The sequence below is a fragment of the Acromyrmex echinatior genome, chromosome 3 (genome assembly GCF_024713525.1).
Source record: "Acromyrmex echinatior isolate Ae372 chromosome 3, ASM2471352v2, whole genome shotgun sequence".
In the NCBI taxonomy this organism is placed as follows: domain Eukaryota; kingdom Metazoa; phylum Arthropoda; class Insecta; order Hymenoptera; family Formicidae; genus Acromyrmex; species Acromyrmex echinatior.
Window position 1 is genome coordinate 12,194,102 of NC_141854.1, and position 19,896 is coordinate 12,213,997.

A 19,896-nucleotide genomic window follows, 5' to 3' on the forward strand; every position below is an offset into this window, starting at 1 on the left:
TATCACGGCGCGCTCCATTTGTGAACGCGTGCGGCGAGGAGTCGCGCGGCATGACGCGACGCGCGATGCAAATAGATGGCTACGAGCTGGGGTATCTCCGACAAATCTCCGGAATCGCAATCGAAGGCCATCGGCGGACTCGTAAATCGCGCTTTCTCTCTCTCTCCTTGTTGAAGATAAGTCTGCGGGTTCGTGAGTCGCGGACGACTCGTTCCGCTTCGGGGGCGAGTACGGACACGCATGCATTTACGCACTTACGCGCGTCCGCTCGTACGAATTACGAGCCCGTGTGCAGCGCGTGCGTATGTGCAGCACGCACTCGCCGGATCCCGCCGTCCTGCCGCGGATTATACGCATGCATTTACGAGCCCCGCTACGCGAGCGCACACACGAATTGCCCGGAGCGATGGAGATTCTATCGTCTCTCGCACATGCGGATCGCATGCGTCTCGGTGGCGAAGTTGCAAATTGAACATCTGCCGTCTCGTCTGCACGAATGCGCATACGTGTCGTAAAATCCTAATTTTTATCTCAGCGTCGTCTGTAACGACCGCGAAACGCGGCCATTAAAATTGCTATCCAACTCCATGTCCCTTTATGGTATTACCGATGAAAACCTATCGCAATGGCTATTACATTTTCAATGCGGGGTTTAAGGGATTATTTTATTTGTTCCATCTTTCATTGCGCGATAAATCGTAGGTATAATAAACTGTTTATATCTTTTATCTATTTTTGAATAGATATTATGAAAAGTAGCTTTGTCTAAATATTATTTCTTGTGTGTTTTTAATTTTAATGTTGGATAAAAATTGCAAACAACATATAATGCTATTATATTTCTTAAATGAAACAATTCTAAATCTATATGAATTTACTTTTTTTATTTTTGAGAATCTCTCCTTGAGTTCGTCGACTAAAACATTTTAAATGTTGTACAAAGTGTGTTTGAGATGTTCGAGACATGTTATCGAGATTTTTATATTATGTAATATATATTGACAGTTTTATACATCTTTTTATACGATTGATATTAATTGTAAGTTACGGCTGAATTAACACGAAGATTGTATATAAGAGGAATTCTCTCCGCTGTCTATTAACGTTCAAGTAAGGCTATTGATTATCTTGAAATGGAGAATGCGGAACGTATTCTCCAATTGAAAGTATACGAAAGAGGAAATACGCATCTCGTACGTATGATAACTGTTAATTAAGCGTGAGATCGTGTCCGGTCGATTTTTTTCTTTCTTATGAAATCTTCCGAAACATACCTTTTACCATGAGATTGAAATTATCATCATATTTTCGTAAGATATTTAATGTAAGAATAAACATTATTGTTATTCAGTATTTAAATTCATTTCATAACATTCAGTTAAGTTCTTAAGACCAATTATATATCCTAAAATTTGGTTCATTATATCTGTTTTTATAATCATTGTTATATATGAATAAAATAAAACAAACATCATTTAATTTAAACGATTTTCTGTTTGTAATATTGGACGTATGAAAATTTTACGAGCTTTTTTTAATTTGGCAGTATATTTTGTAAATTTCTGGGATTAATAATAAAAAAACAGAAATGAAAGTGTACATTAAATAAAAATTATGTGCACAATATTTTAGAAATGTAATATGTGTAATATGTCATTTGGTGTTATGGGTTACATAATTTACAATGATGCGCTTGCGAATTAAAAAATATTGGTGGAAAATATTATTTACGGATCGAATAAGATAATAATGATGATAATATCGGTTCACATCGTATGCGGTTACAGGGAAAGTACCGCACAGTTAGATATAATTTTACTAGCTCGCATGCTAGCGCGATTTATGTCACAAGTAATTGATACAACACCGTCGACATGTCAGCGATTTGTAATACTACTTATACGTAACAAATTCTCGCAAATTATTATGTAAGAGAAATAAGATTAGCGGCGCTGTCGGTCAGTCGTGCGTATTAATCGTCTTACGGACCGGGTAAACGGCAACTTACTTTATGTAAAGCGAACGAAACCGTTATGGGCCTTTAGCCTGAGAGACTTTAACGAAACGCGTGAAAACAGCCTCATAATTATACGGTTGAGATTTTACTGTTATTCGCCAATGTGCAATTAACGCTCATGAGATTAGAAGACCATATGTTTCGATTAGCTACCCGTTGGTAACTATTTGCCACAGGACATTTATTATAATCATTGGCGACGGCGGCTTTCGCTCGCGCGTTTTCCGGACATAAATCTGAAACCTTAAACGAGATGAGTTATCAGTTGTGCTCATAATATCTCTATTTATATTAGAGAATGGCAGTGTATAGCGGTACTCTTTAAATTAGCGAGTACGGCTTTGACCGACTGTGCGATTATTACACAATAAAGTAGCGGAAGAAAGCGTTAATTGTCAAGTAGAAGTCAATTAAACGCTTAGCCATTAATTATGATAATGGCTGTCGAGTTCGCAATATTTCATTGGTATCGTAGTGCGCTGGTTCAGCAAAATTATTATGCGAGTTATATTTGATAGTTTCATGGGAAGCTCGATTTGAATTCTTTTCCACGTTCTTGCTGTCCAGATATCTCTATCTGGTAAAAAATTAACTCATGTACAAGCTAATATAATTGCGACATTATATATCTGTGAATGATTAACTTTCCTACTATTACAGAGTGTAAATTCATTTATGAAGACATAGAAATAACGCTCGCTATCTGGAGGTTGAAGTAATAATAAATCTCTCTTATTATATCCAGATCTTCTACTGTAAGTATCTATTTATATGTTAAATAAGAGGGCGAAAGCAGCATTAATTCAGATTAATTGGGATGTCGAAATTTCTATCTGTTTACATTTATATTTGTTTCAGAAATGTTTTATTTAAATTTATCTTGATTTTAATTAACATTGTTGTGATAAATTAAGCATATTAAGAGAAGAGTGTTTGATATTTGTGACTGTAATTGCATGGTAAAGTAATTATGGTTAGGAACTCTATTTTTATAGTTATTAATGCTGTAACGTTAATGTAATAATAATTAAGTTTATAATTCTATAAAAAATATATAGTTGGCATCAGAAATGATTACAAATTATTAAATTAATTACAATCATTGATATATTTTTGTATTTAATTTTGGATTTTTTAAAATAATTTGGAAGAGAAACATTATAGAAGTTTTAAAAATATGCGTATATATTTGTTTACAGAAATTTTCTAATTTTGCCATTATTTTGTTTATTTTTTACAAAATATGTTATTTCTTGTTTTATGTTCTTGACTTTTTGTAACGCGAGTCTCATTAATATGGAAATATCATGGATTTGTTGGCACGAAAATTAAAAGTTATATAAACGACCCTTGTTTAATCAGCACTTTTGGTAACAATTAGGGTTAAGTAACGAAGAAGAAAACTGACGGATGATTCATTAATTATTTCATTTGATTTATACTACTATTCTCTTGTTCCGGAAATCGTTAAAAATATTGTCTCCGCAACTAGATCGATAGATCGTTGTTTGCGTTCCCTATGACATGCTCACTTTGTTGAAGAACAGTTAACATCTTGTCCGAGATTGCGGACAAGAAATCCTTGTGCGCCGCGTGGCTCTCAAATAAGTTTTTCCTTCATGCGACTATCCTGTATTTACTACGATTTTGCTCGTTTTAGTGATGCTTAACGGCACAGGCAACTGTCTCTGTTATTTACCAGCCGCCTGGTGATGATCTATCATTATGCGAATGTAAAACGCGTACTAAACGCAAGCTATTTTGTGACACGATGATAAAAGTCGTTATTAATTGCATTACTCATAATTATAAATAATTTGCCGGAAATTATTTCTAAAAAAATAACACAAAAATAGGTTCTCCGTTTAACTTTTGATAAAATAAGTAATAAGTCTTACGTGCAGAGAATTTTCTGTAGGAATTTAGATTGTAAATTATAATTACATTTAACTATTTTTTAATGTCAAGTGCATTCGATATTCTTTACATTTCTATTTATTTTACGTATTCATGGTTTGCCATTTTTCATTCTCGCAAGCTTAAATTCCGCTTATTCGTGGAGAAGCTAACAAAAATAATGAAGTAAAGAAAAAAAAAACGAAAGCGTTTAACGCTTTCATTTTAAACGTGTACTATTTCAGTTCGTAGTGCCAGGTTATATTTTTCTTTTCGGTATTTCCGTATTCGTGGCAGAACTCTATGCGAATACAGACATTTACTGTGTTTATTTTTACTGTTTACTTTTAGTCGTACATTTTATTCGTGAACTATTATAGTACACTTTCGCGTTACATGAAATCTATTTCAGTATTAATAAAGCAATTGTTTACTTTTATTTACGTCGGCAGATAATCACATTTATTTCTTATGAATCAATTGTATAATACATTGACACATTGAATTATATCTTCACGATGTGTTACGAGTCGATTACAGTACGTCTTTAAGCAAGAATAATTGATATGTTTGTATAAGATTTAGTCGAAAATTACATGTTAGAAGGTTCGTCCTCAATTTATGAGGTGAATGAACGTTTCTATCCAATTAAATGCAAATTGATGATGCGATGTTCGTTTTTTATCATATGTGTGTTGTATATTTTGTAGTTTATCCGAAACTATGCGACGCCAAATTACATAGGCTGGAATAGTGACCGACTTGAAAGATAAACGCGCCGACACATATGACGTGGTATAATTATTATTACATCGCCAATTCAGTGATAGTATCAAGCAAGCCGTCTGACATTATTTAGCCGCCTTTATAATTTTATAACTGACAACAATCGCCAAGCAAGATACCCAGTTCATGTTAATTGGTTAATTACTTCCACTTCCTGTTGATACAAATCACGCGACGCATAAGAATAAGGTTGAGCTATTATAAGCTTCAAGATCGCGATGACATACTCGTTGTCGTGATCTTTGTGTTAAGGGATGCAATTTTATAAAATATGATAAAAAACTATTAAGAATCGAACAGAAAACAATAATTTTTAATATATTATATGTGTAATATATATATATATTTTTATATATTAGGTGTTGGAATTAATTCGTAGCGTTTTTAATGAAAGAATGTTATTTATTTCACATGAGCATTAAAAAATACATTAATGAAAGTACTTCCCATCACTTGTAAAACGCTACGAATTAATTCCAACACCTAATATTTTTATATCAGTTATTTTTATATAATTCATTAAAAGAATGATTTATTTAATTTTTTGTTTATCTGAATGCGACTAATCTTTTATATATATCATTTTTTATATCAGGTGCTTCACAGAGTTAAAATCCATTTACATTTATACTTTTTACATTCTAATATCCGGTGTACATTCAATCTGAACATATAGATCCAGAATGCTTTTATCGATAGATGCCACTTTTATTTCTGAAATTTTATATACTGCAAGAATTTTAGAAATAAAAGTGAGCATTTATATTCAATTCAATTGAATGCATATTAAATATTAGAATGCAACTTTAAAAGTATCAAAGTAACATAGGTATAAATATATTATATATAAAAATATTATTATGTACATATACATACAGTAAATACATATAAATTGTGAATTATATGCTAAATGTGTGCTAATACTGTAATAAGCGCATTTTGAATCCGGATTATAATTCATAAAAATCATCCAAGATGCGTGCAAGATAAGAATCTTTCAAGTTCATTTCGGAAGTGAAAATCAATCGCACCAGTAACGCGAAGCGCGCGATTCCACGACAATCCGCGCTTCGCGATCAGGCGCAAAACCTTGCATCCAATTTTCTAGGAAGGCTCACGCGCACGAGTCCATATCGAACTACCAAGAGGCGCCCACCAATATTTTATTGTCGGCTGACAAACATGTTCTTTCACACACGTCAGTTTCGAGAACCGGAACGACGTTATCGCACCGAATCGCTCGGCGACACGCTCCGACCTTCTTGCCGCTCTTCTTCTCTTGGTCGTCCTCGAGAAAGAGATTCTTTCGCGAGAGGTTGCCTGGAGGGGCAAGGACACTTTAATCCTCCTACCTTCGAGGTTACCTTCTCAAACAGGAAGAGGAGGAGGAGCAGGAGGAGGAGGAGAAGGAGACAACGACAACGGCGACGACGAGAACGAGGACGACGACGATTCAGGCTTCAGAAGAGGTAGAATGAGAATGAGGACAAGGTAGGAGCGAGATACCTGATTATCCAGGCATAATCGCGGTAGATGTGGTGGACGGGATGCGCTCAATGTAATCCTACTGGATGACGCCCGCATCCACGAAATCATCATTTGCTCGCGTCGTGTACTTGTTTATCTGCGTTATATCACATTTGCATTTTGATCTCTGGTCAATTCTGGTCTTTTTAAATCAAGAGAAGGAAAAAGAGAGAGTTCCATTGCGACATTCGATAAGCGAGCAGTAAGAGCTCTTTGGACAAGTAGACGTTATTAATCACCGATTTACACGCTGCTGGGAGGTCCACCGCGCCGATATTTTTCTCTCCGTGCTGAGGAAGTTTAACTTCGAATTTATCGCAATGAGATCGAGAAAGTAAACATTATAATTCACGGACAATAATCGAGTTGGAGGAAGCGCGTTTCGATTACAGTTTCTGTCCTCGGGGTCGGCGAAATAGCATAGATCGAAGACGACGGAGATTGTGAATTTCGAAGTAAAACGCTTAATAGTAAGGATTCTCGTAGCGCGCGCGTAGCTGTTGTTAGAGTAGAAATCATTTTTAACGTGGATATCTCTTACCTTTGTTATTCTTTTCCTGGCGGTACTCTTTAATGAAAAGGCAAAGTTATTGTAACACGGTACCTAATTTCGTTTAATTGTATATTATTACTAAAGGGGGATATGCTATCCGCGGAAATTTGCGAGAAGAGCGGCAGAGTTGGTGGAAGCGGGACTGGTGCCAGATGATGTAGCTTGAACGTAAGCCCGTAGGCATTTCGCTGGCATTTTATTTCGCGATTACCCAATGGCATGTCATTAATTGAAAAATAAGTTACGAAGTACAACGTACATATTCTGCATGACACGATTGATCCATCGATACTAATATCGAACTAATACGCAAATAATGAGAAATAGGAGTCTGGATTGCCTTGGTATCCTCCTTTCTTTGCGCCCAATCCTGTGCTTGTTCCAATGCAATAAAACCGTCGTAATTTTGTACCTCGGAATTAACTCTCTACACGATTCGACTCGCTACGAGGGGGCAAAGTTTAAGTATAAAGGCGGTACCACACTGAATTGTACCTTCGGCGAAGTGTGCGAGAGAGATGCACGCGAATGTTCGTCATTAGTTCGTTTCCGTTTGTACGTCGCAACACGAATGAAAGGAAGATATGGTTTAATTGTTTTATGTGATAGCTTGCTGAAAGTACTTACACGTACTTCCGTTTATAACAAACTCATTTACGACATGGTTATAATTGCACTGTGATATTTAATTTATAACTTTTATTCGAACAAAATATTATTGTGCTATTATTTTGTTGTCTTTGAAATAAGTTTGCTAGTTATAAATTCATTTATGACTGATTTATGTAATGATTGGAAAAACAAATATAGAAGATATATCATATCTTGACAAAAATATATTTATTAATTTTTATATTTGTTACACTTCAATATGCACTAGTTTTGTAAAAGATCCAATTCATATGAATATAACGGAAAATCCTTAGAGATTAATGTCAGTATTATTTAAATTATTTTTTAAAATAAGATTCTGATAAGACATGAGAGAGTGTTTCAAAATATGTTTTAAAGTGCGTTATTACTTGGAATGTAATACAAATATAGATACTGATGTATTTGCTGAATTACATAGCATAGTGTGAGGCTGCCTTAAGACGATCGAAATAGCACATTCGTCTCTGAATAAAGGCGTCACAACGAGGCAGACCACAATACTGAAATCATAAGTAATGGCTCGATGGAGGCGTGATCATTCCCGCCTAAACTATCGCCTCGATTTATTTATTTGACCCTGTTTCGGCAGTTTATGGCGGTGCCTATGATGAAACGTTTCGTTATTCATTTCCGAAGCATCTATGCGTAACTAATGTGATTTATACCATCAGATTTTATAATGCAAAGATTATGATGAAAATTTAATGTTATGTGTTATAATTTATTTTATATATATATATTGTAAAATGTTTATTGTATATGTCACAAATAATCAACGATGATTTTTGTATGAGAAAGAATAGATCAAGTAGGAGAGAATAATGTTGACCATAATACTTATGATGAATAGCGTAAATTATAATAGATCAAGTAAATTTATTTGATAAAATTTTATATATAAAATTTTATAGGTATTATCGGGCATAAATATATTATATATATGTTAAATATCCAAGATTTGAACATATTACATATTACCATATAAGTAGTTAATGTAATCATAGGTATGTTAATTGCACATATATATATACACAATTGCTCCTTTATTATTTTTATATTTCACAGAATTTTAATAAATTAATTGCTTTCGTGATTTTTATAGTTATACACGTAACATTTGATAATCTGGTTAAAAAATGTTCGTATATCTCATTTTTTGAAACGTGTACACATCGGTGCAAAGACACGGTACGGTTTCATCTAACTTTTCTCATTTAACTTACAGTGTTCTCGACTAAAGCGAGTCTGAATCATTTATAGAGAGCGATTAATGACATCATATAATCTTGCCTCGGGTTATACTCAGACACAAAACATTTTCAGTCGAACATGAATTCACGAAAATTGAATTTAATCGTTCCTAAAGCGATTTAAACTTATTCTCGACGAAAACGCTATTACTTAAAGCATAGAATCAAATTATTTCTGCTATTTCTGCTCTTCCTTTTTAGTAAAATTACGCAAAGTGTTATTAACACAAAGTACCAACATTAATATAGTTTATCTTGTTACATCATACATTCTTCAGTATTTAGGTATTATTTATTTGAACTTATATAAAGACAAGAGAAAAAAAATGAGTAATACCTTTAAAGTTGAGTAATCCACTAAACGCAAAAGGATTAATTAGAATTCCGTCAAATGATGCTATGCAATATACGGGAAAGACGCTGTTAACACGAGTTTCCGACCTCGCGGGCATTGAAACGAACCACAGGCAAGATCCAAGAAAGTTTCCCACGGGAAAGCAAAGAGTCAAGAATATCGTTGGATCGTCAGCTTGAGCTCTTAGAGATTTCTAGAGAACTCAGAGATCCCTGCGGGCTGAAGCGCGATCCGCCTCGTCATAGGACCGCTATGTAAATTTGCTCTCCAGTATCGCGGTTGCGTTTCGCAATTAGTATGGAATGCACTTGACATGAGAGAATCGGTTGCATCGAATTCGCGGCCGTCGCGATTCGTGAAAAAAGAGACCCGATTTCTGGAGTCGAATGCATGATCTCGGTGAGTCGTAAAATTGCAAAAAAGGAGAGAGAGAGAGAGAGATCTCGAGATCTGAATACGCATATGCTTGTTTCTCTGCCACCTACGCAAGCAAGAATCCTAATTTGGTCATCCTGTACTCTACTCGGTACCGTTAACCGTGCATGCGCTATCAAGCGTGCTAGCGCTGCTGTGAGGACCATGTACGATCGCTAAAGAGTTAATTGGCACATCGATTCATGACGGTAATGATGGCGTTGTCGAGGGTAGTCATTAAAAAGAGAATTGATCGCAGGTACTTTGACTATATTTTAGTCTATCCTGATAATTCGACACGCAACATCGATTCACCCGTTCGAATTTTTCACGTTCCAGAACAGTGTATTTTCTTGTTCAATTAATTTTCTTGTTTGTGTTGCATATCGAATAAATGTTGCAATTATGTTATTTTTATTTCGAAAATATTAAATAGTATATATGTGCAATAAACTTTTTGCAGTTTCTATTTTTGAAATTTTATATCTATGAAATATACTTATAATTTAAAAAAACTTCTAACATATTTTCTCTTTAACATATACTCGTAGAGACATAGATATTTCTTAAAATAACATAAATTGAAGATCTATTGTTTTAATAAGTTCCTTATTTTTTATTTTCTTTATACAGTTTTACGACCTTTTATATAAGATTTAAGAAATACACAGTAAAAGGAAATGGCCATCGCATGGCATAACTTCAATTTATATGAATCTCATAATTTATTTCTGCAATCTTACTGCACCGAGTCTTTTTCTTTACCGCAGAATCTTTCATAGAGCAGTAATGCTATAAAGAAGATAAATTGCAAGTCTTTTTCAATTTAACGTTGGGGACTTTTCAGTGTTCCATGCGCAATATCTTCTACTTTAAGATTAAACGAAGAGAGATTGTTCTTATAACATAAAAGCACACTTAACGCAGTGCTCTAAAATTGAGAACATGAGTTCTTTTTTATCTGTGTCTCTCAATGGGATAAGTTGATCCCTTTGAAAATCAAAAGACATGGTTGTATCTTCTGTCACGTATTACGCGTATAAAAGCGATGAGGCGGACTATATATCTATACGAGATCTATTTAACCGAGAATATTTCAAAGTACCTCTATAAAACGTCTAGATTGATTAAATTTTTAATAAGCTTGATCAATCCTATTACATAATGGAAGTGCCCTCATATTTTTACTTCTATATGCTGTATATTACAATCAGGATGCTTATTAGCTTTGAAATTTTCAGAAAATTTTTATAGGAAAATTAGAAAATTCTCTAATCTTTATATAATCTTTTATTAAAATTTTTGTTATAATTAATTTATTTTTACTTCTTTAAACCGCAAAACTGATGAACAGAAACAAATAAGAATTTTCTCATTTGCAGCATTTGTATTATTCCACAACATCCAATTGTGCAAGTATAATTATTTACTCGTTATTCTCAAAAGTCTGCAATGTTGAAAGTAAGATATTTATATCAATATTTTAGCGAGTTGTGCGCACACAAATAAATTCGTGATTAATTCGAACGAATAAATTCAAGTTGGAAGAGTCTTGGAAGAAACTCTTCCTTGGAAAACTAATTCGAAACTTGTTAACATTTATTGTCGACTTTTCCTACACCTTGTATAATTCGTAATACCACGTACTCACAATACCAACGCATATAAAGGGCGATGATAATCGCATGCTAAGCGGATATCGCTTGCGAACGAATTTATCGTCGGGCGTGCTAAAGGAAATCACCGAAGGCGCCGCGGCGCGCGTTATCTCGATGCAAAAATACGGTAGATCTATTTCTTACGCGCGTATTTCGTGCCCCGGATTCGTATTTCGTGCGAAAACCGGTTTTGCCCCCGTTGAATCGGTGGCGGCTGATAAATCGGCGAACTCGATTCGCCCGGGGTCTTCGTCGCGCCCCCGCGGCGGGACCTACTTAAAGATGCCTGTCGCACGGACGTTTCAATTTGTAATCGGAAATATCTGCGCTAGGGCGTGTGCATTATGCAATTTCGGAACGCTGTGCATCGCGCCGTGGCTGCTTGGGAGCGACATTAATCATCCCCCGAACTCATTCGGGGGCATCCCCCTGCTCCAAAGCCGGCTTCTCTGCGGAAGCTTCATGACCTTTCCTTCCCCCCCTGTGTTTCCCTTGGCGAAATTATACCGTGCCTTTCATGTACATTAATTTCGCAGCGCCGAATGACGCCTCTCTTCGATCGCTACAGGGTATCCTGGAAAAGACTTTGAAAACGCGTTCTCGTTGAACGCGTTCGCTGTTTTCTTTCATTGCGCCATTCCAAGATAACGTTTGATATATTGGGTATTTCGAGAAACGTGCAGAGAAATTAATTTCTGTATTCATGTTGTACACTGTGCGTAGTAATAATCTTTTTTCTCATTATCTTTCTTCTAAGCATTTGCGTGTTCTTGGCCATACTATATATACATTCTTGTTATCGGCTTGAAATTTGATTGCAACACCGGTTTTAATTCTCATTCTCGTAAGAATGAGTGCAATATTAATTTATTCCGTAAAATCGTATTGTTATAAAGTGCAACATGCGACGTATTAAAGTTGCAAGTTACACATTTCTCGCGAAATATTTTATGTCTAAAATAATATATTTAGCATAAATAATGGAAATTTAATAATTAATTAGCGTTTATAAGTTTTATTAAAAAATGTTCAGATTGAGAAAAATGTCTTATATTAAATGATTATATTAATTGATTTTTTGATTGAAAATGGATGAATAAAAATTTTCTGGTTCATTCATTTTTGACTAGAGATCTTTCTCGTGCATAAATTCTAATTAATCCAATTAATTAATTTTATTAATTAATTACTTAAAAAAACAAAATCTTGATATTAAACTTAAAAATATCCGAACGAGTTTAATTAACCTTCAATTTATTCTAAAATATTTTATTCACTATTTCTTTTAGTTAAAGATTAGTTCGTCTCTTATCATATAATTTACAATTTTACAGAGGGAATTGCTTGGCGCTACGATTGCGTATTCAAAGGTTAGTACATACTTTCGCATATTTTATTGCGATAAGTAGAAAATGATAGAAGTAAAATACAGTGAGAGATCGTAACTTCTCGCGGGAATATGCAAATCTTCGTTAGCGACTTTATCGCGAACTATTCTCCACAAAATAATATGCATTTTGAAAGACTTCAGTACTGCATTTGTGATGATTAGTCTGCGTTTAGTTGAATGCGTATTTTTACATTGCTCCGAGATTCAGCGAAAAAAGATCAGGAAAGCCAACATTAACGATGCGACGCATCGTGTCGTCGAAGAAACGCCGTGTGACGTTAACGAATGTATTGTGAGTGCAGAAATGATCGTCGACAGCTTTGTCTTGCGCCGATATTGGTAAGATATGCATTACGAGAGCTCGTTAACAGCTACGTATTGCGTGGAGTCATTTCTAAGCGATTGTCACACAGCGGGAGTTTCAGTGTAAATTCCACTATATTCCTTTCCATAAACTTTCATATAAGTTTACAATACATGATGCTGTTAGAGTTTGTAATAATTACTGTATATTCAAAATATTAATACACTCTAAAAAATATGAGTGCAGATCTAACACTATACGATGTTTATATATTTTTTACTAATATCTGTTGATTCATATTATCATGATATAAATTTAACACTACATTTAGATATCAAAGGAGTAATGGTAACCCCTTGAGTTAAATAATAGTTTGTTATTTTTAACTTCCATGTACATCAAAATGCAAATCTATTTTTGTGTTTCAAAGTAGTATCCATGTTAACATGCACTTAATAAATAATAAACTAAATTTAAGTCAAATTTAATACATTTTCTTGAGTTAAATAATTTATTCCATTCTTTTAGTGAAATTAACAACATATTAAGTAGAAGCTGTGGCGATCTGTAGAAATGATTAAAAATAACTCCAATCGGATATAATTTGACATTATGAATTTGATTGCAATGTGCATGGTTTAAAACCCACGATGTTAAATCCATTTTGTTGATATTTACATAAATAATATTAACACGATGAAAATTATATTTGACATTCATGATGTTAAATTCACACTCATATTTTTATGAGTGTTAATTATTCCAATAATACTCCGTTATGAATACTGTTCACTGATACTTTGAGGGATTCGAGTCACAATTTCGTTTACTAGAAATTCTACTAAGAAAAGAAGTGTATCGCGCGTAAAGAAGGAGCGGATTATTGACTGGAGATGCATCCTGCAACGGCGACGGCGGCGGCGGCGTCGATGCCACTCTGGGGTCGAAGGTTAACTCGCCCAACGTCGGAGCATAGGCGGAATATAGATGCACGGTACCGTTCGCCGCTTCATTTCCTTGAGTTATGGTCAATTATGGATGCCTTATCTCGTCGGTGTAGGTCCGCGACTACCATCCGCGAGAGAGAAGAAGGGAGAAAGTAAGCGAGCGCACCTTCTTCATTCTCTTATAGCCGCCACGACCAGGATAATCTAGCGGCATGTATCTACCTAGGAAAACATTCTACTCTGCGCAACTTTCGCTAAATTATCTTCTTTTATAGTTTCTCACGAAGACGAAGTATAATCGATGGCCATCCAACTACCCGGGTTTAACGAAAGATCGATTGATCGGTAACTCGCTCCGCGAAAATAATATCACGATCATTTTAAGTGCTTGTTGTTTGAGTCAAATATCTCATTATACTAACATATTTAATTATTTTTTGATAGGAACAATGAGAAACAATTACAATATCAATCCTGATTCAATATTGCAATTATTTGTCAATTAATATACTTGATATTCGAGAGGGGAAATGTAAATATTTTGATATGATAAATTTTACTACATTTTTACATAAATAAAAATTTTTGACAATTCTTCTATTGCTCCTTAATGAAGTATCTTCAATATTATAAATGCAGATTTATTTAATATTTCTATAACTTTGATTTTTTTCCAGAAAAATTAGAGTTATAGAGATATTAAATAAATTTGTGACAATCTTTTTTTTTTTTTTAAAAAAGCGTTACGAAATAGAAATTCTTTTTCTGAAAATATTGAAGTTTTCGTACATTCCTACATGCGAAGTTATTGCGCATTTATGAAGCAGTACGGTTGGCCTCCACAAAGGTCTGTTATGCAGCTGTAAAATAACTTGCATTTTCGCATGTAACATAAAATATTTTTATAAAATGCAGATACAATATAAAAGTTTCAGAAGGTTAAAAAGAATTATATTTCTGAAAGAAGAAAATGGATATATATTTATATTAAAAAATGAATATATTTCGACGATTTGAATGTGAAAATTTTATCTTATTATGTGTTATAAATATTTATGAATCTTATTTATTACACATCTTATGTTTATCAATGAAAAGTTACTCACATATTTACATCTAAATATAAATTTTAGGATTTTAAAGGTAAAGAATATGATAATATTATTGGAACATCCTGTATGTAAAATTATTACACACCATTTCCTTTCTCGAGCCCCGCATGTCTGATACTCGCCTGCGCCGCGTAATTAAATTTTACTTCTCGCCGCGCCTGCATCTCTCAGAAACGAGCTCTTGAAATTAATCTCGTTCGTATAAATTGGCCGATGAGCCGCGCGGATGGCCGAGTAGCGGTGTTTATACCTGACAGCCAGCATGCGCGTTTTAAGGACGAGCCAACGATAGTGAAAGTCCGCGCAGAAAAGAACATTTACAGCGAAAGTTAGTCCCGTTTGATCAATCAAGGCACGGTTTATATCAAGAATGCAAAAAGGAAGTCTTTTCAGCTCATAACAATTTGAAATAAGTACATTATTTGTCACGTTCCGTAATTAAACGGTATATACTTGTATTTTTAGATTTTATTGGCCAGACATAGGATTAAACAGATTTTATCGTTTTAGTTGATCAAGAGAATTAATTAAGATTAAAAAGATCTATTAAGATCTGAGTTTCAGATTTATATCTTTCTTGATTAAAAAAGTCAGAGCTTGTAATAAATAATTTAGATAGATACGCTGTTTCTTCTGTTTTATAAATAAGGATCATTATATGGATAATTCAGTGAAAGAAAATTGATGATACACTAGAAAAAGAACTCTGGTTGCATTAATTGAAATTTTGATTGAACTGGACAAATTAGAATTTTCTTGTTAAACCTATCATAATGCTAGTTGAAATAATTAGAAAGCTGATTGATATAATTAGAATCTTCTGACTCGTCCATTTTTAATCAGAAATCTTTCTCAATGTAGATCATAAATATCATGAAGAATTATTCGACTACATTTAAAATTAAAATTGAAATTTTCCTGAATATATAGGATTAGTTTATCATTGCCGTACAACAGAGCATTACTTAAATTTTAGTCAAACAAAAAGTATAAACAAAAAATTTTGAGAGCAAAAAAACAAATCTGTTAAGATTGAAATTATTTTCTTCTTCCTTAAATCTGACTGTCCCTGATCCGAGATAGGCGCATTAAATTCTATAATATTAGTTTCGCTATAAAAATTGACGAGGGTAAGAAATCCACAAAGTAAATTTTATGTCTCGACACCTTGGGGAGATTTAATATCGTTATTAATTTTACTATCGAATTTTTCGAACTGTCGATTTATAGATTCCTGCTTGGATATTAAAGAATCCTACGCTTCCTGGTCCGTCGACGGCAGGATGTGATAATTTTGTAAAATTTCGTGCGTAAAAACGCGTGGAGATGGCGAGCGAGTTGCATCGAGTTGCTTGGAGTTTTCGCAACTCGTTACTGTATGCGTCCCATCGAGTCTCTCGATCCCCGACAGGCATTGAGAATTTGCATTTCGTGTTCTACGCGTAAGTAATAACGTTGCACGCTCCGTGCACGCTGACTCGCGCGATCCGTCATCCACTGAAACACGGGGATGCTCGTTGAATGCCTCGGTCAGAGTTCTCGTATTAAATTACCTGTATTAATCGGACGTGGGAGAAGTACCGTTAGTCAACGCCGAGACTGCCTGTTCCGAGTGCATCGCGACAAATGTTCGTCTCCTCTGAATCTCACACGGCTTGATATCGCGCGTCTTAAGTCGGAAATCAAATGCGCTTCCTAGGTATTTTCTCAACCAAGTATCATGATAATGACGTATATTTGTAACTCACAGCGTGCAAAAGACCGTCGTTCATCAAAGCTCGGATTGCATTCGCGATGTATAATTTCTAACGTGGCTGAGCCTAAGAATAATAGCGTTTTCCAATCTGGAAAAATCAGTGCACACTGAATTCTATTAAATGCAAATCAATTTATATTTTCAGTGTTAATAAATAATTTAACTTTTAATTATATATTCTTTATTATCGATAACCTTATAATCTTATTGATTAAATTATTTATTAATGCTGGAGATATATAAATTTGCATTCAGTTGCATTAGTTTTCCCAATAGAAAACGCTAATAGTTTTGCGCATTAAATTTTAATTTAACACTCAATTTTGATGCGATAATTGTGTTTCCCATTTAACTCCAATAGAAAATTGTTTTATATAAAAAATATATATATTAATATATTATATGTAATTATATATGTTTATATATTTACAGATATTCTTATTTGACAAATTTTTTATCGGGATGACACTGATTTTGATAATATTACATTCATTGAATATATACAAAAATAATAAATTAATAATAATATTCGATTAAGACAAAATACATCGTGCTAATTTTTTCATTTTTTTTTATAACGGCATAGTTTGCATATTTCAAGTTTGCGAGCTGCAATGGCTTTACACAAACAGATATTTCCATAACGTTACCAAAGGAGACTATTTTCAGCATTGTCTTGCTCACGATCGATTTATTCAGCTGCAAACAGAGACGCATTGGTGACAACAGGGCGGGATAAAGTCGCGGCTTCACGACGCGCGTCACATTGTTCGTCCTACGTGGCACTTAATCTTCTTTCACCCTTTCAAATACTTCGCGCTGTCCAACCAGTCGGCTTCGAGACACAACCAGTCGGCCGACGTTTCAAATTTACATCCTGCTTGACCGATTATTGGCGTTTGCGTTATACTGTCTATACGTAATGTTCACGCAAGTGTTATGATTTCCTTCATTCATACGTTTTCGCGATGAAAAAGATTCAATTTCCAAGGTTCATTTGAGAAGATGTTATTAGTACTATTTATGTCATTTTATTCTTATATCTAATTAACGATAAAAATAGAATGACACAAACAGCGTTAATAGCGTTTCCTCAAACGCATTTCTAGTAATAATATTATAAACTCAGATATATTTAACCATCCATTAGCAATGTGAAATTTTCACCCTTCACTGCACACACAATCTTGTCTTCGAACTTCAGTACAGATTTTTATATTGTCCCGGATTATATAAAAATTTGAGAAATGTAAAAAAATTCTTACATTCTCTTGTTAAGGCTGTAACAAAGAATGTTTACTATCATAGAAATTACATTGTATTTTACATTTTTTTTCAGATTTAAATTTACCTATCAGAACTCACAATCAAAAAATTGACTGTGCTTGTAAACTCTAACTCAATGGTGGGTTAGGTATTCGATAGTTCGTGTTATTGCAACAAGAAAGAGAAATATAGTGAAAATTCTCTCAGAATTTATTTACTTGAGATAGCATCAAATGCGCATGTAACTTTCATGATGCAGTGCAAATTGCTGAAGAAAGAAGAGATAGCCATCCATTGTTGGCGACAATGAAATAAATGATGATTCTTGGGGATGTAAGTAGGGAAGAAGGAGGAGACTATAAATACCGGCCTACGGCATTCTCGATGTTGCAATTCGCCCGGGGAAGGTTTCGCCGCTTTTGAATCTAAATTGCGTGTGCAGATAGGGCGGCGCTCGTGGAGAACGTGAAGCGCATAAAGATACGCTTTTGCTACTTATTAAGCGATGTCTCTTTGTATATATCGAGCTTATCGTTCGCTCAAGCAATGCAGTGTGATGTTACGTAAACCGTGTCGCGGTTTATGAACGCGACATCCATACACCATACGAGAATTGCGATCCTGAAGCAATAATAGTCATTAGTGTCATATTTATCAAGTCGAATAGAGTCGCGTTTCTCTCTCATTCGCGATTCGCATCGAGAGAGTATGAAAGTTAATTTCTTCGAGCTAGCAAGGGACCGTCTCTAACAAACGGGCGACCTCGACTTCTCGAAGCTGACTTTCTTACGGCTTATAGAAGTTGGACTTTTCTACAGAGTCTCCCTATCTTTTCACCCGTGGCTCTTTTTCTGCCTTCGACTTGTTAGAATGCGGAATGTGTTGCCCGCGGTCAGGGCTCGCAGTGACTTCTTAATCGGATGTACGAACAAAACGTGCGCATCATCGTCAGATCGCTTGCATGAGTAATTACGTTATCCATCGTTCGCGATCGTACGCGATGCCGCGAGCGATTCGACACCGCCGGGTAGGAACGTGCGAAATCTTCCAAGTGATGAAATATGTCGAAATTTTTTTATATCAAATGTTATATCCAAAGTTAAAAAAATGTAAAAATATTGAGAAGTGTTACATTTTTAGATCATTATCCTTCTTTTTAAAAAATTTAAAAGTTTTCAAGAACGACTTGTAACTTTTTATATTATATGCACGAGTTAGTTAATTGTTTTTTGTTGCTGGTGGTGTTGAAAATTTTAACTAGCTATTTTCATGCTAATATCTTACTTGATTGTTATTTAATAACCTCGCTATAATCAAGAGTTAAAAAAGTTATATTTAAAAGTTATAATTAAAAGTTATAAAAAAATTAAATTGCTATTAATAAAACTGAAAAATGTATTTATAAATTTGCATATGAATATTATTGAGCATTAAGATTCATTTTGGTCGAAAATTGAAATCTTTCTCTTATCCGTCTGAATTTCATTGGTAATTATTATTAATGTTATAAATAAGAGAAGAAACTTAATAGAATTATCACAAAGGAGCTATTCATAAGCTTTTATTATCTAACATCTGTTAAATTTTATAACCAATGAGTCAAAAATATCTGGAAATATAACTAATTCATTATTATATTGATATTATTTTTGACAATGTATATTGTATTTTTTGTAAGAGTGAATATTTTATATAAATTAAGCGAATATTACCGAGGAACTTGCACCAAAAAATATGTTTTGAATGAAATGAATTACGTGACGTCAGTCAAGCAAGAATCTATAAAGATGCCGACTATATATTATACAGCAGCGCATCTCAGTATACTTCATGACTGAATGAAAAAGTGAGTGATGTAAAATAAGCTCGCAATAAAGAACCGGATAATCTGGATGCGTCTGCGGTTTCATCGGTGCAAACGAGACTGCTGGTAACAAGGCAAGGCGGTGCATCGAAAGCGAATTCGCGGACATTATAATCTTACAGATGTGCACACGCAAAGTGGATATTT

At 34.3% G+C, this 19,896-nt stretch overlaps 2 long non-coding RNA genes across 2 annotated transcripts in view; both read left to right on the plus strand.

The window, feature by feature from the left end:
- The window catches only part of LOC147910252 (uncharacterized), a 322,413-nt gene that overhangs the window by 203,016 nt on the left and 99,501 nt on the right, over positions 1-19,896 (plus strand). The gene's annotated exons all lie outside the window — the stretch shown is intronic.
- LOC147910255 (uncharacterized) lies at positions 2-15,885 on the plus strand. The gene is made up of 2 exons (XR_015544514.1): positions 2-1,193; positions 2,678-15,885. It is a non-coding gene; the product is annotated as an uncharacterized LOC147910255 (long non-coding RNA).